Raw genomic sequence first — 20,657 nt, 5'->3', positions numbered from 1 at the left:
ACTGGGTGCAATACTCAGACTAAAAATACTAAATAAATTTAGGAATAAGAAAAATAAGGAAAATGTTTATTTTTTTTTCTCTTTGAAGCATTTCATAGTTACTTCTGAATTTTTTTCATTTTTTCTCTTAAGCTACCTTTAGAGTAATCATATTTATAGTATTTTAAGGCCTTTTATCATTCTGCTCCTTAATGCTAACAGTCCAGAATTGGTTTTTAAACCTTTTCTTTTTTTTAGATAAACAAGTTATTTTTTGGTCTGTGCTGCTTTAAGAACCATGAAATTTATTCCACATTTTTGTCTTAATACAATTTGACCCTAAAATCATACTGAACATATGATAACTCATTTCAGTAGCATTCCAGCTTTTTCTTTATAAAGGTTGATGCAAGGTAATTAGTAATTTGGCTATTTCCTCCTGCTTCATTTCTAATTCCTCCTATCACTGTACTAGTTGGATTCTTTTGTTCTCAGTGTTTATTCCCTAAGAGTACATGTTTGAAAAAATTTAAAAAACATTACTAGTACAATTTCAGTCTTCTACACTTCAAGTAAAAAACTAAAAGTTTGCATTCCAGTATTTCTTGTCATCTGCTACTTATTGTGACCTCTAACTCATTACAAATATTTCAGTAAATTTCATGCATATGATTCACAATTTCTGCGTTTTGTTTGATTTGGTTTTCTTTTTGGTTCCAGTTTTCTCTAATGATCTTCTCAGGCATATTGTAGTTTACTAATTTCTAAAAGCACTTGGCATTTTCTCAGGTTTCTGCTCTACAGTAAAGTGCCTATCATCATTTTCCTCATAAGGCTTCTCAGTCAGGTCCTGTGCTTGCTGGTGCTGTGATGCACCCCAAATTCAACCTCATCCATCACTCTTGGCATGTTTCTGAAATGGACGGCCTGCTTTGCCTACGGCCATGTTCGATATTCAGCAGAGTGTGAAAGGAAACACTCCCCCACTACCTAGAGGAACTTGAAAGGGTTCCATAGCTATTTTCTGAAACAATACTTGATTACTCCCCTGTGGTGAATGTTCTGACTTGGACTCAGGCCTCCCTCATTTTTAGAAGGCATTTACTAACCCTGTGCTCTCTCCAGCATGGCAGATTTGCCACATTAACAATTTGTCACTGTGCTTTTCGCTTAACTTTAGCTAAGGAGCTTGTTTTACGGCGGCCAAATTACAAATATGCTTTCTCTTGTAAATATCGCTTGATTTGCATGGACATTGGTTTTTGTCTTTCCTTTCCTTTCATGGACTTGGCCGTTTTCTGGTGTGCAGTTTCTGGCCATTATCCTTATATAGAGAGTTCAGGGATTGGACGTATCTCGCTTTGTTTTGCTGGAAGAGACACTGAGCGAGACTGGAGACTGAGCGTTGGCGCTTTGCTTTCATATGCATCTAAGCCGAAGCAGGCCCGTCCGTCATTTCATTTCAGCATTCAGTCACAGCACATGTGCTCCTGAGCTCAATGAAGATTAAACGGAATAAGCATTTGTTGAAGGCTTCTTACATGCCCACACAAGGCCCTCCACGTGGTTATTCAACAGTGCCAGTAACAGATGGACCAGTGTCAACAGTCTATCCAGCCATTTCTCCATCAACCATTGTTTTATACGATTCTTATAAGTTTTAAATCTTATTTTGTCTTCTGTCGCCTCTGATTATAGTTATCCCTTTTTGCTTGTTTTGGTCCCAGGAAATGATGCTAATTTAAGTGTCAGCCAACATTAAGCCCTTAGGAAAGGTAAATTTGTAAACATATTAATGTATGTATAAATTTGGAAGCTCACCAAACAAACAAGAAGTAGACTGTCTTGTGGAATCAGATTTTGAGAATTAACTCAAAAGCTTGATATGTAGAACCCAGTTCCGTGGATGTCAAGAGAGTTTTTAATGCTGTGACTGAAAATAGAGTTACATTAAAAAGGTACACGGGCCCTAGGCCAAATAATGAGCAGAAAGAGTCTGTCTTCCAATGTCACTGCCCCCAGCTCCACTCCTGCTCTCTGTCCCTCTGGGAACTGGCCTAGGAGTGTGGTACCTTTTCCCTTTACTTTCCCTTAACTTCACAGGAATGCCTTCAGTGGTCAGACTCTTTGCCCGATCAAAAGCAATGCTCTCGACACTCTTCTCCCTTTTCTGATGGTGAATTTTAGTGAAAATTGTCAGTTAAGAACTCATTCCAGTAATCGTTACCTCTCCCAGACAATACAGTGTTCAGACGAGGCTGGGATTGAAACTATGCCAGAGGGCTGGTGGGGAAAATCTTTCCATTTTCTAAGTGTTGATTTCTCGCTCTTCTTTGCATGTCGCCCAGAAAAGCCAGTGTGCTCACATTGACGTGCACTACATCATCCTCTTAGTGCCACTTAGGAACCAGTGAAACAATACAAACAGATGTTCTTGGAAGAGATCCCTTTCTCTTTCTTAACCCCTACCGTAGGGCAGTCTTGCTGTGAATCTATGTATCCATTCATAAATAATATATATTATTACTTGAAATTTCTTTAATATTTATTTACATTAGCAGTATTATCCTGGAAATATCATTTACCAAATTACATTTTTCTAACTTAACTAAAGGAATATAGTTTATTTTTTGTAATTCATTAAATGATTCCATTGGAGGCACAGATTTACTATTTTACTATTGTTGGGCATTTGGGACATTTCCAATGTCTGCTGATAATACACAGAACTGCAGTAAACAAGTCTTTCTGTGCTTCTTCGAACAAGTGCAAGATTGTCTTGTGGGAATATGACTGGAAGTATAATTGTTAAATAACACAGCCAGTGAATAGGTATAAGTTCTAAGAGCTGTTCTGGAACTTGCTCTCCTGGGACAATAACTGACTGATTTGCTCTTAGGTCTCTTTTCCCCCTCTTATACCTGACTGAAAGCAGAATTGCTGAGTCCTGGGGCATCTGCTGTTCACCTCTACTGAATAGTGTGAAAATAGTCTCTAAAGTAGTTGTAATAATTTATACTCCTCCCAGGATTTCCTGTTTTCAACATCCTTCCTAAATTTCATAAGAGTGTTTAGTGGGTTTTTTTGCCCCCAACCTAATGGGTACAAAATTGTATCTTACTGTTAATTTACATTCTACTTCTTTGGTCAGGCTTTTCATATGTTTATCAGCCATTTGGGCCTGCCGACTTTCACTTTCTTTGATTACTTTTCCATTGGGTTGTTTGTGCCTCTTCATCTACAATAATATACTTATGTTTTGGATATTCAAATTTTGCATTTTATGTATTTTTTGCAAATATGTACTCCTGGTCAGTTACTAATATTTTCAACTTCTTCATGTCTGTTTCTTATGTAAAGATTTTTAAAATTATAATTTACTTTATTTTATTGATCTTTTATTTGTTGAGTGTTTTGAATCCTGTTTAAGAAAGTATTTCCTATTCCAATATCATAAATACATATTTCTAAATATTTTTCTAAATGTTTAACAGGTTTGCTTTTATACTTTTTACTCTTTGATTTTTATTTGATCTAATTTTATTATTGTTCCTATTTAGAGCCAATGTTTAGTACCAGTGGGACCGTTCATGCATCTCCTATTTGTCATTCATCACATTTGTAAGGCATTCCGTTCTATCCTGATGGTCAGTTTCTGCGTACACACCACTTTGACTTAATTACCATAGTTCATTAGTGAATATTGATTTCCGACGGGGCAAGACCTCATCCCTTTTTGTTGTTCTTCAGAATCATCTTGGTTATGCTTTATTGGTTCTTTGTTCCTCAATCTGATTTTCCACATCGTCTTATTAATTTCTCTGTACCAGAACTTTGTTGGAATTTTGATTATAGTTGCATTAAATTTATAGATCAATTTGCAAAGAATGTCCACCTTTAAATATTGAGTCATAATTATTATCAGGGTATATTTCTCCATCATATCATTTTTTTTTCAGAGTAAGAAAGGTTTTATTTTAAAGACCAAACAAATGACAAAACACATCCAAATGCAAGTGAGAAAGTTCACTGGATTTTTTTAAAAGAGAAAGCTGCCCTCAAGTGTCAGTGAGAGTCAGAACTATCCAAGAGAAGCCCGCGGCTGTGGTGGCACAAGTGTGGGAACGCATGACGAGAGAAGTGCTACAGGGCAGAACGGGAGCAGCAGGTGGGTGGGAGCTTTCAGCCCCTTCACGCCAATGTGCTCTGGTTCTGCTTTGGGGAATTAAAGTAAGCAGCAGGTCACCTCCCGAAAAACTTTACTGCCAAAGAACACTTGCAAAAGTCTAAAACAGATTTGAGGTGGTTACTAAAGTTATACAGGGAAGTCAGTGGGGAAAAAGTTTGTGTTCTCAAAAACCAGGTTTCACACAGCAGCAGGCACTAAATCTAGTTATGTGTGCTTGCACTAGAAAAGAAGAGAATAATCTTAATAAAGGCTGATCTTTTCCATGATACGTAGGAACTGTTGCTCATTAACCTCCCCATCTCCATCTCCATCAGCTTCATCAATCATTTCCTGCAGCTCCTCATCAGTGATGTTCTCGCCCAACTCCTAGGCTATGGGTTTTGGATTGTTGAACGATATTGCCCCAGTTTCACCATCATAAAAGAGCTTGAAAGCTTTCAGGATTTCTTCTTTGGTATCTTTCTCAGATGTTTTCTATGTCATTGCAGTCAAAAAGTCATTGAAGTTCATTGTTCCTGTCCCTTCCTTATCAATTTCACTTATCATTTTCTTAATTTCTTCTTTCTTTCGTTCAAAGCCCCGTGCTCTCATTGCCACCTGAAGTTCCTTCACATCAATAGTCCCAATTGCATCAGTATTGAAGAAGTCAAAAGCTAGCTGGATACCCTGTATCTGCTCTGCAGTAAGCTCCGGCTTAGGACTCACCCTTTTTCACTGGGCCGTTGATGCCCTGTTTGCCTTCTAAAAGTTAGAGGCCCTCGACAAAAGACTGCTGCCTGTTGTTATGGCAACCGGCATACACACTAACTCCGTGCCCTTCCAAACATCCCCTCATGTCTTGTTTTATGTATCTCAATACTTTTATAATTTCCTCCTTAAAGGTTTTTATCCTTGAAGTCAGTTTTATTCTTAAGAATTTATAGTTTAGGTTTCTTTTGTTTCATTTTAAATGACTATAATGATAAAACTTTATAATGTTTATCTGTAAACATTTTTTTACTTCCTCAGAGACCTCATCATAAACATGAACCCTCATGTAGTACTTGGATTTTGGTCGCATTTCTAATGAACACCTAATCAAATACAGTGTTGGTTGTTGCCTTGGAATTTGTTTTCCTGGGACAATAACTGACATGAATTACATTTTAGATTATTGTCTTTTTTTATTTCTTCATGTAGGTGTGCAGCAAGTAGAATACATAGTGTGTATTTTCCGGACAATGATGGAAATACTAAAGAAATCCTTTCTAAGTTCTAATCTTTATAAAACCATCACTTGATCACAGGTATAGTTATCTGCCTTGACTTAACATTTTTTTCATTATTATCTGTCATGTCAGTTTTCCCAGTAGCCTTAGGGCAAACTTTGATTACATCTAACTATTTATTGGGCCTTAGGGATTTTGGAGATAGATGTACATTAAACATTATTGGCACTATCATTATCGGCTAGCATAGTACCTGGCATATAATGGATACTCAGTATGAGTATAATTCAACAAATACCACTGGTATTGTTTTTGGAATGTTAAAGATAAGTTACAAATATTACACTAGGCCATGATCTGCTTATAAAGAACTTTTCACTGTTTGACATTTATTGGAATTTTAGACAAAAATAAAAGTAGAAGTTCCATCTTTATGTGTTTGTCTGTCTGTCTGTCTGTTTTGATCCATGTCACTAACCTGGCGACTGACCACGCCACAGGGGGGCCGGGTCAGTGAGTAAGGTCAGCAGTGGTGCTTCGAGGACTCTCGCACACTGGGTTTAAAAGTATTACTAAATTCATCGATGGAACTGTCTTTCCTCTTTCAATCATGTTACAAATGCGGTTTTATATTTGGAGTAACAATGAAATTTGTAGATAGAATCAATCCGCCAAGTAAGGCAGGAAAATTACCAAACATTTCTGTCATTTTTAAGTCCTCTTTGGCGTGACTACCACAGTTACTGAGTACAGCGAGCTACTGCATGGTTCATATCCCCTTAGCCTGGCTTGCTCCTATGAGCGCCTATTTTACTAGCTTTCAGGCAGTATCACCTTGTGTATTTGCCTATACATGCCGCCAAGCTGACCCGTGTGTGTCTTCTGTGTGTCTCAGGGAGAGTGAGGCTGTAAGAGGTGAGACGTAAAGACATCATGAACATTCCATGCTACAGAACGGCCTCCATCTTGGACTCTCCACGTTGACCCCACTGCTCACTCACTGCCCTAGCATCACTTCTAATATCATTTCTACTTGCAGCCATTACAGATCTCCAACTTTCCTGTTTCTTGTTTATTCTGCTTCCTGCCACGTCTGGCTCACTTCCCAGCCCTGCATGGAGGGGAAGGCTTTTCACAGACAACTCCCGTCAGTCACAGTGTGACAGCCATTCAGAGCCCATTGGATTTAATCTGTGGAGCATCAGATACTCTTGACAGTATGTCTTTTTTCTCAGCACTCAGGGAGGCCGCTTTTCACTCCTTAAATTGGTTACATTGCAGCCCTGCCTACTTTTGGGTCAGCAGTCATGAGAGAAACTTGAGATTCTGGAAGGCTGGCACCTGGATGACTAAATTTTACTGTGAGAGGGAATTTGAATGGCTTCTGCCCAAACTCTTATGGGCCATCTTGGAGGCTGATCTAACAACCAAAGCTGAGATTGTAGAATATATTAAAAATAGTTTTTAAAATTCAGTATTTCTCACAAAGGGAGTACATCTATCTCCTTTTCTATTAGTTTCCTAGGGCTTCTGCAATAAGGTAAGTTACCACAAATTGGATTGCTTCAAATAACAGAAATGTTTTATCTCACAGTTCCGGAGGCAAGACATCCAACATCAGGGTGTTGGCAAGGCCACGGTCCCTCTGAAATCTGGAGGGGATAATCCTCTCGCCCTTTCCTGGCCTCTGGAGGTTAGCTGGCAATCTTTGGTGTCCGTGGACTTGCAGCTTTAGTAGTTCGGTCTCTGCCGCTGTCTCTGTTTGGTGTTCTCCCCTTGAGCGTCTGTTATCTGGTCTCTTCTCTTTTCATAAGAACACCAGTCATGTTGGATCAGGGCACACCGTATTTCAATATGACCTCATCCTAACATGATTACATTTATACAGAGTCTCTCTTTGCAAATAAGACCACAATCATAGGGACTGGAGGTTAGGACTTTGATGTATCTTTTGGGAAGGGGGCACAGTTCCATAACACACCATTCACCAGTGCTGAGCATGATGGCAGAGGGGTGTAGATGGGAAGATGCGTTGCGTGATTTTCTTTTTTTAGATGTATGTGGGGAGGATGTCAGGGATCAACACTTTTCTTTCTTAGTCCATTCATTATCTTCTTACTTCCCAGTCCCCAATATAGTCTCCCTTCATGATTTATGGTTAGAAAGTGGAAAGAGGTGTTTTTAAAAAATGAATGTTTGAAAATACAGGTTTAGTCTATGGGGAAATAACCCAGCTCTTCCAAAAGATTTATGCTATATCGTTCAGACTTTTGTAATTTACAAAGGAAGTTGATTTTATTTTTAGAAAATTGCCAAGCTTAAGAGAAAAAGAATAATGTTATGCAGGATTTATTCTAAGATATCTGTGATTAGGGCCAATTTTAAATATATATTATGATATTACTTGATCAAGTCCCCTATATTGATTGGTCCTTTCCCTGTTTTCCAGAATAGTGAAAAAATAAGATTTCATTGGATAGAGTTATGCTATATTTATTAGACTAATATTTTTAAAGATTAGAAATGAATAAAATACAATCAATTTAAAAATTATACTTATTGAGCTCAGTTTAATATTTAATTGAGGATTTAAAAGACAGAGTATTGTTTGGAATAACAGAAATTATGTAACCTAGCTTCTACAGCCAAGGGAATACAAAGTAGTTAGACAAGCGGAGCTTATATTGACCGTGAAAAAAAGACTGCAGGCAGGTGATGGGTAGAGAAAGCAGAGCAGGAGAGTGAAGGCAGCAAGTAGAGTGTCATGCTTTAGTAAAAGCTAGGAGGTTTTCCACACCAAAGTATAGTATAAACCAAAGCACTAAGAGGCTATGTCTGAATAATGGATAAGGGGAAGGAGAATTGGTAGAATTTTTAAAAACTATGTATTACAGTTCTTGATTTAATGCAAAAACGTACTCTGATTAATGATTATAGTAGGCTTCTCATGATATGACTAGTGACAATTTTTGCTGCTGAGCATTGGATGGATAGAAAGAGTTCACGTATCGAAACCGGGGACTGACTGGGTACTCTTGTAAAGTTTTGGGTATTATGCTAAGAGTTTTGGTTAGGATAATGGCTTTGGAAATTGTGGGGACTGTGTAATTATTTAAAATACTGATGAGATCAAATTGGTAGTATTTTGACATGAATTCCATGTAGAATCTAAATTTTAGATGAAGACAAGGCTAGATGTTGAAATCACATGCATGTTGGTAGCATAGATTGCCACTGCTGATATTACGTATAATGTGAAATTTAGAGACTATCAGCCATAAAACCATTATTAGACATCTTTCTGGAAAATATACTTTTACAAGTGACTGCTACTTCTGCTGTGTCGCCACCACTATTAGTATTATTACTTGGTACCACATTGTACTGTTTACTGTGGGCTAGCTACAAACTGGGCTAAGTTATTTATGCATATTATTTCATTAATCTTTTAAATTCATTCTCTTCTGAATCTCAGTGTTTCTTCATGATATATACATTTTCACGGTTCCTTTAGTAGAGGTGCTTGGTGCTAAGCTGTCTCATATTTTTCTGAAACTCTTCATTTTGCTGTTAAATATTTTAGCTAGGTGTATATTTATTTTTGCCTGTTTTTTAAAACGTGTTGAAGATACTATGCTTCCATTTTACCATTGAGAAGGATGCTGTCAATATAATTTGTTCTAGTTGTTCTGTCTTTCTAGCTACACTAAGATCTTCTGTTTGACTTGCATTGTCTTCAGTTTTACTATGAAGTCATATATGGACTTCCTTTTATTTATCTTGGTTGGTGTATCTGGGGCTTCCTGAATCAGAGGATTCATGCATTTATTGAAATCTGGAACTTTCTCAGCCATGACCTCATAAGAACTGGCTTTTTCATTGTCTTTGCCCTCTTCTTTTCAACTCTGATTACACTTATATTAGAAAACATACCTATACATGTATTTTGCTTATGTGTAATTTATTTGATTATATGGTCTTTTATTGTGTTTTGTTTTGGTAATTTCAACTGTCTTCCACCTCACTGGTTTTCTTATTAGTTGTATCTAATCTATTATTTAGTCTTTCCTTTGAAATTTAATTTTTGTTATTCAAAGAAAAATTAATTGGCTCAGAGCATCATTTTCTTAATTCATGTTTTCAAGTTTTTATTTTCTATAAATACTTAAAAATATTTATTGTATATTTTATATATTATAGTTCCATTGTCTGAAGTTCTTTAATTATTATTTTTTTTAATTTGATTACTATGTTCTTTAAGATCATTACTCTGCCACTCAGCACATCTGTAGTGTTCTATATTGGAAATGTATACTCATTTTTTATGAAGTCTTATTTGAGAAAGTCCTTTGGTTCCTTCCAAAAAACATTTGATTTCACTTCTGACAGGGACCCTCCAACACCATCATTCTGAAACTATATTTAAAATAATTTCTCTGATCTAATCTCCCAGTATATTCTGGTAGTATGAATGAGTTTCCTACAAATACATGAGGATACATACTGGTTATAGGAATCAATTCATTATAAATGAAACCACCTGATTTTTTAAAACTGGTATAGCAAGTTTTGTTTGTTTTTTCCATTTCTGTTTGCCAGGGGACACCTTCTTTTCTAGTTATTATTTTCACTGATACAGCACTTGAGGAATCCAATTTATTTTGTGTGGACAACATTAGAGTACCACTCCTTGTGAGGGTCAAGCCATTCTTCTTTCCCAAGTGTGGTCATTAAAACTGGCTTCCTAACTATTGAGTTTGAAGATAACTAAGATTGTCAATGATCCAGAATCAATTTACCATTTGATTTCAAGGCTGCATTTTTTTTTCTTTTGCTCAGGTACTGCCTATTAGTAAGGATGTTTGCTGTGTTTTACATGCATTTAAACATGTCTTGGAAATAATATTTTTGCTATTCAGTCTCTAACACCCTCTCATTTAATTTTTTTCACTAGATTTTAAAATCACATGGCTTGTGATTTTACTCATTTTAATGATTGTCTTAGAAAGGTTAAGTAATTTGTGCAAGGTCGCACAAGGAAAAAGATATGTCTGAACTGGAACTTAAACTCAAGAAGTCTGAGCACAGATTCTTCGCTGGTATGCTTTCAGAGACAAAACACAATTATTTTAAGAGCTTGTCCTATGGATAATTTATTACTTAATATTTTGCTAGAAGAGTATTAATACTATTAACATTTTCACTTTAATTTTAGTTGCCATATGTAAAGGTTAATAAGCCTAAGACTCAGAGGAGTTACAAGTTCTAATTGAAGGCAGCTAATAGGTAATATTAAATTAACAGTGGGATATGCCAAATGTGTACTTTTTAAGAAGCTGGGAATTCAAATGATTAAATCTCTCATGTGATGAAGTGTTAGTTATTTTTTGTTGCTTCTTTTGGTTTATAATTATTGGGCATACATGTGCATAACAGGCTCAAAGCAGACTAACCTTTATAGATGATTATTGATTTCTTATTCTACTATCAGCTGTGCTTTTATTTATTTATTCCCCCAAAAGTTCCAGGTCTTTTAATTTTTAATTGAATTTATTGGGGTTACACTGATTAACAAAATTATATAGATTCCAGTCTAGAGCACATGCCTGGGTTGCAGGCCAGGTCCCCAGTGGGGGGTCACATGAGAAGCAACCACACATTGATGTTTCTATCCCTCTCTTTCTCCTTCCCTTCTCCTCTCTCTAAAAATAAATAAAATCTTTTAAACAATTACATAGATTTAAGGCATACAGTTCTATAATATGTCATCTGTATATTGTATTGTTTACCACCCATGTCATGCCTCCTTCCATCACCATTTATCCCCCTTTACCCTCTGCTACCTCTCCCCACCCCCATTTCCATCTGGTAATCACCATACTGGTGTCTGTCTGTGAGGTGGTTGTTGTTGTTTTTGATAAATCCCTAAAAAAACAATACGTATCCTTTTTATGCTCAGTCAGCAGCCCCTTCGATGTATCTACGGTCCTAATGAAGAAATGGTGGCTGGAGGAGGCATCAGAATGCTCAACTTTACAGTCTAACCTAAGTCATGCTTTGCCTACTTTTGGGCGGTTGGCTAAAGTTGGCCCTTTCTCTATCCTTCCTACTTTATTTACCCCTCATAACTTTTTGTTTAAATATTGTCCTAGTTCTTTAAAATTAGAGTACATGAGGGCATGATTTTAGTGTCCAAATTTTATTTTAAAGATCAGTTTCACAACACTGCCACAACATAACTGAAGACATGGACATTTGCCGTTGGTGTTTTAACTGTATTACTGTTGTTATAACCATATTTTTGTCACTGTGTTTTTCGTTTTCTTTTGCTTGACATGTAACCATGCACATTACCTTAGAATTAGTTAAATCCCAAAATCTGTAGTTAGACTTTGTAGGTTAAAATCCTCATTCTGTTATCTAGTTATTTTAGTCTTTGACAAATTAATGAATCTTTATTTGACTCAGTTTTCTTATTGATAAAGTGGGAATAGTACCTACCTCAGTGAATTTTCATAAGGCTAAATGAGTAAAGGCAGTGCGTAGAACAGCATGTGGCACTAAATAAGCGTTATGTCAGGATTAGCTATAACCACTGTTATTGTCATCATTGTCATCATCACTATATTGTGTTTTAGATTTTTTTTTCAGTAGACCCTTGGCTTGGAACATCAACATTCGTAAGATCACAGACTTTAAGTCCAGCAGCCTTAGATTCAAATCCTAGAGTTAAAGCTGACTTTGGGCAAATTGATAAGTGTTTTTAAGCTAAGCCACAATTTCTTTTATCATTGAAATGGAGATAATGTTATCCATCTCATTGTAAGAAAATACATGTAAAGCGCTTAACATTGTGCATGGTACATAGTATGCATTTTATAAATAATAGCTGTTGCTGTATTTTGCATTAATTTCCAAAATTGAAAAGGGCTTTGAGATCATGTAGTCACCTATTCTCAGTCTCTGGGAAAGAAGAGGATGAGCTAAAGGCAACTAGAAGTGAGAAGTAACATTAATTACATTGAGATCCACACAGAGTAGCACCAATAGCTTTTTGCAATGCTGCCATTTTTGGAAATGATTTCAATCTGCATCTGTTGATTATTGAAAATCAGTAGGTTTAGGGATTCTCAAATGTAATTAAAATGTGTAGCAGCCCAGGAAGCAAAAGAAACCTTAAGGCTAAATTCTGTAAATGGTTCCACTTACTGGCTTTGCCAGCTCTTCCTGCCAAAGGCTTGGCTGGAGTATTTAAATAGGGCACACTTGGTGACAAGCTTTTGCATGTCCATGCTTTTCATTTATACCTGAAAAAGATTCTTTAACTTGGAATTGTGTGAAGATAACAAATGGATCTTTTAAAATTATTGAACCTACAATCTGTCTTGAGAATTAAATATAGTAGACTGTCCATTGTTTCTGTAGGGCATCCTGGTAAAGGGTGCATGGTAAGTTCATACTGGCCTCTTTTTCCATCTTAGTAACAGCCTTGTACCCAGGTAACCAGGTGGTAACTTCTGCGTGAGCTCAGAGTGAATCAGCCTGGGCTGCCATTGTCTCCTGTCCAATGTGCCTGGATATAGGCTACCATTCCGTGTGTGAGAAATGCAGCCCAGCACCCACTCGGAAAAGCCAGTGGGGAGTGAAGTCCAGCACACAGGACCCACGCCCACGGATAGGTTCTCCCTTGGGGAATCAGGCCTGCATTGTACCTAGGCTGCTATGAGACTTGCTTTTGCTAAACCCCCCTCACCTTTAATTGAGGCAGCAAGTGTTTACTGAGCATCTTTAACTTCCTAAGGTCTGTGCTAAACCACCCAAGTATGGAGTGTAACCAGCTCAACCACTTTCCCCCTTGAGCTGTAACATCCTTCTCTTTGAAGTAATTAGCAACATTCTTTCCTTTGTTGTCTGTAAAAGGTAATCACCTACAGTGAACCTGTGCATAGTAAATGAGGACCATCCTCCCATCGTACCCAGAAAAGCAATAAAAGCCTGTCCAGGCAGGGGTCAGCTCTCTGGCCCTCCAGCCCTCTATCACCCAGAGAGGACCATGCTGTCCCTCTTTCTCCACAGGATTTCTGTAGTCAGTGTGTATTAGTCCATTGCAGGAACAACACATGGATCCTGCGGGCCGGGGTTCACATCGCCTGGATGACTTACTTCTTAGTTCATAAACACTATATGGAGATGGCTTAAAAATTTGCATGTTAAGTCAGGTAGTGCTTCATAATGCTTCGGTCTCTGTCTCTTAAATTCTTCATACCTGCAGGTTCTTTGACATCAGTATTTTCTTTTCCAAGCTTTCCTTTAAACTTCTTTTGATGTGAAAATCAACTTCCCTTCATTGTTCAAAACTAGTTCCCATACTTAGCACAGACATCTCCCAGCAGTGCCCCAGGGCAATTGCTGTTCAATCTCTCTATCTCCGTAATATGCAGGTGATATAAGAATTCAACATCATGTATCAATAGTTACTTTAAAGTTCTGTGTTAGTTTATTAATCATTATGCTGTCATGCAGAGTGGGATACTAACTTCAGCATGATCAGAATGTTCTCTCTCTATAGGCAGACCTACATGGGAGGTTAAATTAATACTCTCAGTATGAGTTCATTAATTTGTAGCAAGTAATATGTTTACTAAGGAGCTGGGCACTTACCTTTACTGGCAAGGGTGTAGGGGCAATTTTTCAAGTACTTTATTAAAATTTACCTCTTATGCTTTAAAAGAAATAAACACTAAGAAGGACAGACTGAGCCCCCCTTTGCTTGGGAGAAGTCTGCAAAAGGCATGGCGACTAAGGCTGGCACTGGAGCCTGAGGATGGGTCCAACTGACCAGAGCGTGTCCAAAATCCTACTTTTATTTAGTGCATTTATCCTACTTTTCTTCAGTTTAACAATTGATTTATTGCTTTCAATTGTTATGTTCTGTAGAAGAAATGATGTCTGGAGGTTGAAAAAAACATTGAGCATATGATTTGGATATTTAACTAGAAAACTTTTTAAAAGATAATTTTGTCCTTTGTTTCCTGACATTTTGGATACCGTACACGATTTTGACAGAGCTAGGGGTTCACATTTCCAATGGAAGGAAAGTAAAGGTTAAAATGCACTGATTTTCTTTTTTGTTTCTCTATTATTCCCTCCAATTTCATGAAACTGGTATGATAAGGTGGGGTTTCTTTCCTTGGGATATTTTAGAGAAAAATGAATCACCATGGGAAAGGGATCCTAGAACCCTCAATCCCACTTTTCGTTTAGGGCTTGATGTAAAGAGGATAGAGAGAGATGCTGAAATCTCACTGTCGTTCCAGACCTGCCCAGCGTGGGACCAAGGAACTAATTAACAATGAGCAGTGCATTTGTCTGGGACATTCTCTTCTATATTTTGCCCTTTGTCAATCTACCAGGGAGCTTGGTGGGGTGGCAGTGTGTACCCGGTCTCTGCCATCTCTCAGAGACATGGCTAAAGCTACCCATTAGAGGAATAAAGAAAGACAAGTATCAAGAGCCTTACATGGCTTGCTCCAGGTCACGCAGCCAACTAGGGGCAGAGTCCAGACTAGAAGCTGGGACTGTTGACTCTGACTTTTGTTTGCTATGATTTACCACTGTAGTTAATTTTTTTAGTAACCTTCTGTTTTTGATAAGATGTCACAAATTCACAACTGACTGTCCCCAAGGTAGTCCATATAATTTAAGCTTTTTTATACCCTTTAGAATGTCTTGATTCTCTGTTTGTGTGCAAATATATTTGCATGTTACTATGGTATTTCAAATTTGTCATAAGTACAACTAAAAAATGCTTGCATCGCTGATTTCCTATTAGCTGACATGTAACTGCAAAGAAACGCACATAGGAAGCATAAATAAAGGCACGTTGTATAATCTGCACCATCTAGGCTGCAGATAAACTATGTTTGAAATTGCTGTAAAATAGAAAGGCAACTTTTCTAAAGTAGTCTCTAGCTAAATGAAACCACAGGAACAATCCTCATAATGAGAAGACTTGATTATGAGCAGAAAACTCTTCCACACATTTTAAAAACTAGAAACAAAGCAAAAAATAATAATTCCAAGTAATTGGTATCAAGAACCTAGTAAACAGTGCTACAAAATCACAGCTCAATTCGGTTACGTCCGAGGAGAAAACTGATTTTCGTCACCGGTTTGAAAGTGAAAAACCCCCGAATGGTCCGATTTTAGGATTTGAATGACGTAGTCAGCTTCAGTGTCTTACAATAGTGTGTATCTGGTATAGTATACTTACTTCAGAAACACTTTCACTGCATGAGAACATTCACATGTTTATCAATATCTGTCTTAATTTCATAAAAATATTGTGACATTGGGTTCTGTATTTATCTTCTGTACTCCATTTTTCTCTTATGCTTAGCATTTTACTGTTTATGGTTTCCAAGTTTATGGTGTCCTACTGTGCTCGAGCCCAGGACAATAATCACCTGCCTGTGGAATCTGACTCTTGCTGTTGTATGTGTAACTGGTCTTTGTGAAGACCTCATTTGTGAAGTATGCCATATTACCGCTAATGATTTTTCTGGCTACAACAATGCAAAATTACCCTATACCCTCTCCTCCCAACCCAGGAAAAGGCTATAGCTGAAATATTTAAAATCCATGTGCTTAATGATCTGTGCCTTCTGCAAGGTGGCGCGTTACTGTCTCTAACTAGGTTTAATAGCTCAAACATTCAATACACTTAATCATCAGTGACTGACATTTGTAGTACTTTTGCAAACTGAACATACCTTGATGTAGGGAAGATTGCACTGGAACAGATTCAGTTACCCACCTTGATAAAGAATCCTGGGCTTGACCAAAGAGGATGCACCTTTCTCTTGAGAGCCACTCTAGCCCTTGAGGCAGGGCTGAAACAAGGTCACATGGTTATTTGGGGATTTTGAAAAGGATTTTATTTATTTATTTTTAGAGACATGTGAAGGGAAGAAAGAGGGAGAAAAACATCAATGTGCGGTTGCCTCTCACACACCCCGCACCAGGGACCTGGCCTACAACCCAGGCATATGCCCTGACTGGGAATCGAACCGGCGACCCTCAGTTCACTGGCTAATGCTCAATACCCTGAGGCACACCAGCCATGGCAGTTATTTGGGCATTTTAATAGATGAGAAGGAAGTTTTAAATTGTCAGTGTCACATCATGCATTGTTGGTCTCCCAAACACCCTGGGGCTGTGACCAGAGCCCCTCATATGGATGTAAGGAAACTGGGGCACTGGCCTCACCCAGCTGCCTGACCTCCATCCAGCAGGTCATTTTCCACTTGGCTTCTGTGTCTTTATCTGTGCGAGGAGAGTGAGCTGTTGAATGATGCATGAGGAGAGCCCACCCAGGTCAGAACCTCTCCAGTCTCACAATCACTTCAGAGACAGTAGATCCATCAGCCTTCTCCTGTGTCCCATGTAATGTCTCATTTGCTCAGAGATCTCCTTAGAAAAATGGAGACAGAGTTCTCTGCTTGGTGGAAAGACAGGAAAAAGCAGCATTCTCATTTCATAATATTTTCATGGTTTTGATGTGGTTTGCATGATTTGTGCTTTTATAAAACAAGCATATAAGGCTATCTTCTGAATTTCACATATGTAGGCCACAGATACCTAGCTTTTTGGTGACAGAAGCATCTGAACTATTCAGTGCTGGAACTGAGAGGGTCTGCATGAGGTAGCTTATTTAATGCAGATTTTGCTTGAGAAAATACATGAATACTTTCATCATCCCTAAGCCTTGGAAAGTTTTGATTGTCAATCATTTCCCCTAATCATGAGTTTGAGCCCTAACCACCCTGGGGTGAAATGCATACATTGCTCTTTCAAATGCTTGATTGTTTCCAAAAACGTTTTAACAGTTCTTTCTTCTTGATCACAAAACTAAGGAGAAATGAAGGAGTTACTTACTTCTACTAGCACTTGCCTTTCTCTGTGTTATAGCTTCCAGGATGCTTGCTGAACTTACAAGTTCAATTAAAAAAAAAAAAGAGGAAGAAAATATTCAGATTATTATTGCGAAGTGTGTAGCGTTCAGGGTTTCTTTTGTCCTTTCTCCCTGCTTCAGCATTAATTTGGTATGTTTCAAAACGTAAGGCACCGGGCAGGCCTTCCTTTGCTCCTCCCAGTAGTTAAGTAAATGTACCCTGTCAAATGTATGTTAAATACTAGGAATAAAGAAATTGATATGCTATGGTTATGGTCCTCACTCTGACCATGCTTCCAGTCCTGGGAAAGGGGTGAAGACTGAAAAGTATTGAATATGTAGGCACAGGCAGTCATAAATCAGCTCTGGGAGGGAGTGGTGGAGCCTGAGAATAATTGAAGAAATGCCTTTGTTTATCCAGTTCCCTCCCTTCCTCCCTTCCTCCCTTCCTCCCTTCCTCCCTCCCTCCCTCCCTCCCTCCCTCCCTCCCTCCCTCCCTTCCTTCCTTCCTTCCTTCCTTCCTTCCTTCCTTCCTTCCTTTCCCCCTCCCTTCCTCCCTCCTGTCCCCTCTCCCTTTTTTCCTTAAAATACTCCGCTAACCAAATAAAATAATATACAAGTCTTCACTCATATATAGGTCCAGACAGAGATATGTAAACAGGTGAGTTTAATACAGTAAGTAGAATTTAAAGGTATTTCTAAAGCACTCTCGTTAAAAGCATAGACTCTGGAGCCAGGCTGGCTTTGAATTCTGGCCCCACCAGAATCACTTACCAGCTGTTTGACCTCAGCTAAGTAAGCTTCCCTTTCTCTTTTCTGTTTCCTTTGGTATAAATGGTGACAATGTAAGTATTTATTTTATTGTGCAGTAATTGAATTAAACCATGTAAAGGCTATTGGAACAGATCTTTGCACACTGTGAATTCTAAATAAAAGAGAAATTTGCTTATTAGGAATGAGATCAGAGAGCACATATCAATATAGTAACTCCAAATAGACACAGCTTAATAGAATCTTAAAATGAAAGAAAACTTGAATCACCTTGTGGGCACCGTCCTCTGGATGCAGGAACCAGCCTCAAACAGGATATTCCTCAGTGTTTATAATGCTGTGAGTTCAAAGGTCCTTGGCTTTATCAACACCTGCTCGACTCATCCTTCCTGTACATCACCCAGTTCTGTATGATTCTTGTCAAAGGAGCACTCACCGGTGTCTTCTGAAAAGGAACCAAGAGGCATGATGTAATGTTGTCTCTGATAACATTGTAACTTCTGTGGCATTTTCCACATTGACCATTCATTTAACATTTTAGTTTGCTTTATCTCAAATGAACATAAGTATTTCTCCACCATGCTTTGAAAATGAGCTAACCGTAGCAGTAAGTGGCTTTCAAGCATCAAGCACCTTACGGACTCCACAACATAATCAAAGTGATAGAGCATTCAGGAGATGTCCACTTTCTACTCAATTACCATCCTAAAATCCAGTTATTCCTGCACTGGCTTTGGGAGTGTGTGGCTCAGTGACAATGTGGTTTAGGGAACAGAACTAGCCAAGACTTTGCAAAACTGTGGTCGGGTAATACACCCCATTAATCTTGTTTTCTTCTCTAAAAAACTTATTGTGTTTTCCTGCATCGCTGTATAGGATCTACTTCTCAAGTATCCTTTAGGATTTGTACCTTGAGGAAAATATGTGCAAAAGGTTCTGAGGCAGGCATAGGGTACTGTGAAAAGGAAAGAAACCTTCGCAAAGAGGATTGGAACTTCTCGTTCTTTTTCTCTCATCTGGTCTAGTAACACTGTAATGAGGGAAATTATAAGAATGTTAACTACTGTATGCCATATAACTTATGTAATTAGACAAAGGAGAATATGCACTTATAATACATATTATAACTACTGTTTAAAAATGTAGGCGTAAAGAACTTTCTAGAAGACAGCTCATCTTCCTGGTGGTTGACTTTGGTTATTGGAATAGTGTATGCTATTTGGTTCTCTTTAATTGTCTGTATTTTTCAGTTCTCAAAAGGAGTAATCTTTATTTTATAATCAAAATATTGACAATGTAAACTACCACACAAAGTATGGTAGGTACATCGTAATTTTCCTGTCTGGCTTCACACATCTTAATCTACTCTAGTTCTGGTTATTTCATTCCGTTGGCTCTGTGGCTTGCGTTTTTCCCCGTTTCCTTTCTCACTGTAGCTCCTCTAGCTTTTGATTCTGTGGGACAAGCCCGGAGCCTGCCATTGCTGAAAGAGTGCAAAGACAGCCGAAGTTAAACCCTTGTCAGCATCTAGGACCATCGACTTTCTGAGTTTTCCATTCCTTCACTCCGCCTTCTCTGAACCTAGCTTTTTTCTTGCTTCTCACAGTTTTTCAGTAGATCATTTGCCAAATGTTTAAAGATTGCTTACACTGAATGCAGGTGCCCGTCAGAGGATGAGACATGTGACATTCATGTCACTGGTTTATGATCTGCTTCCTACATGACTTGTCTGCTCCCGACACTCTGTCCTCTGCATGTCATCCCTCTTTTTATTTATTATTACTGTCCTGCTTCACTCCACATCTGAGTTGATATTATCTCAAGTTGATGCAAAATTATCTATCCATCCTAATGCCTCAGGCACTAGCCCCATATTTGAGGGGATGGGTGTAGGATCTGACCTAAAGCAACAAGTGATAAGCATATTTGGGGCAGATGTTCTCCTGCTTCTAAATTATTTTGCACATGAGGAGTGGAATCAACCAAAAAATACACTTTCATCCTTTAACCAGTTCACCGGGAATTCTTGTACTGGAGAGGGTTTGCAGTGATAGTGGTAGCGGTGGCATTAATGACGATAATGCTTCATCTCTAACCTGTATCCCTAAATTGCAGTACATAAGGCAGCTGTCATCATTTCACCCTTAATTTACAGCTGAGGGGACTGAAACGCAAAGGTTGGTTCGTTGCCAAGCTTACATATTTACTAATGGTTGCGGTGGAGTTGAGATGTGATCTTGGGTCTTTGTGACTTTAACGATATATTTCTAAATCCTCGCATTAATATATATATAAAGCTTTTAGAATGACACTTGTATAATAAATCTTTATATAGAAGCATATACATATTAATTGTTATTATTTCCCTTCAGTCACTTATTTGGAGATGTTCAAATTTTTTATTTCCAGCAGATGTAAAGTTGCTTGAGCAGCCCAAAGCTTTGCCATGGAAACAGTGCTCTGAGCGTAGGTCTATAACCCCGTGAAGAAGGTGGAGTACAGCAGTAGCTATGAGAGAAACAGGTGGATCTGTGTTCCTCCCTTCCCTGCTCCCTTC

At 38.1% G+C, this 20,657-nt stretch overlaps 1 protein-coding gene and 1 pseudogene across 3 annotated transcripts in view; one reads left to right on the top strand and one right to left on the bottom strand.

Moving 5' to 3' along the window:
- The window catches only part of CTNNA2 (catenin alpha 2), a 1,072,448-nt gene that overhangs the window by 295,050 nt on the left and 756,741 nt on the right, over nucleotides 1–20,657 (top strand). The window lies entirely within an intron of this gene.
- LOC112302971 (centrin-2 pseudogene) lies at nucleotides 4,409–4,966 on the bottom strand (annotated as a pseudogene).

The sequence above is a fragment of the Desmodus rotundus genome, chromosome 5 (genome assembly GCF_022682495.2).
Source record: "Desmodus rotundus isolate HL8 chromosome 5, HLdesRot8A.1, whole genome shotgun sequence".
Lineage (NCBI taxonomy): Eukaryota > Metazoa > Chordata > Mammalia > Chiroptera > Phyllostomidae > Desmodus > Desmodus rotundus.
This window is presented reverse-complemented; position numbering and strand designations above follow the sequence as displayed.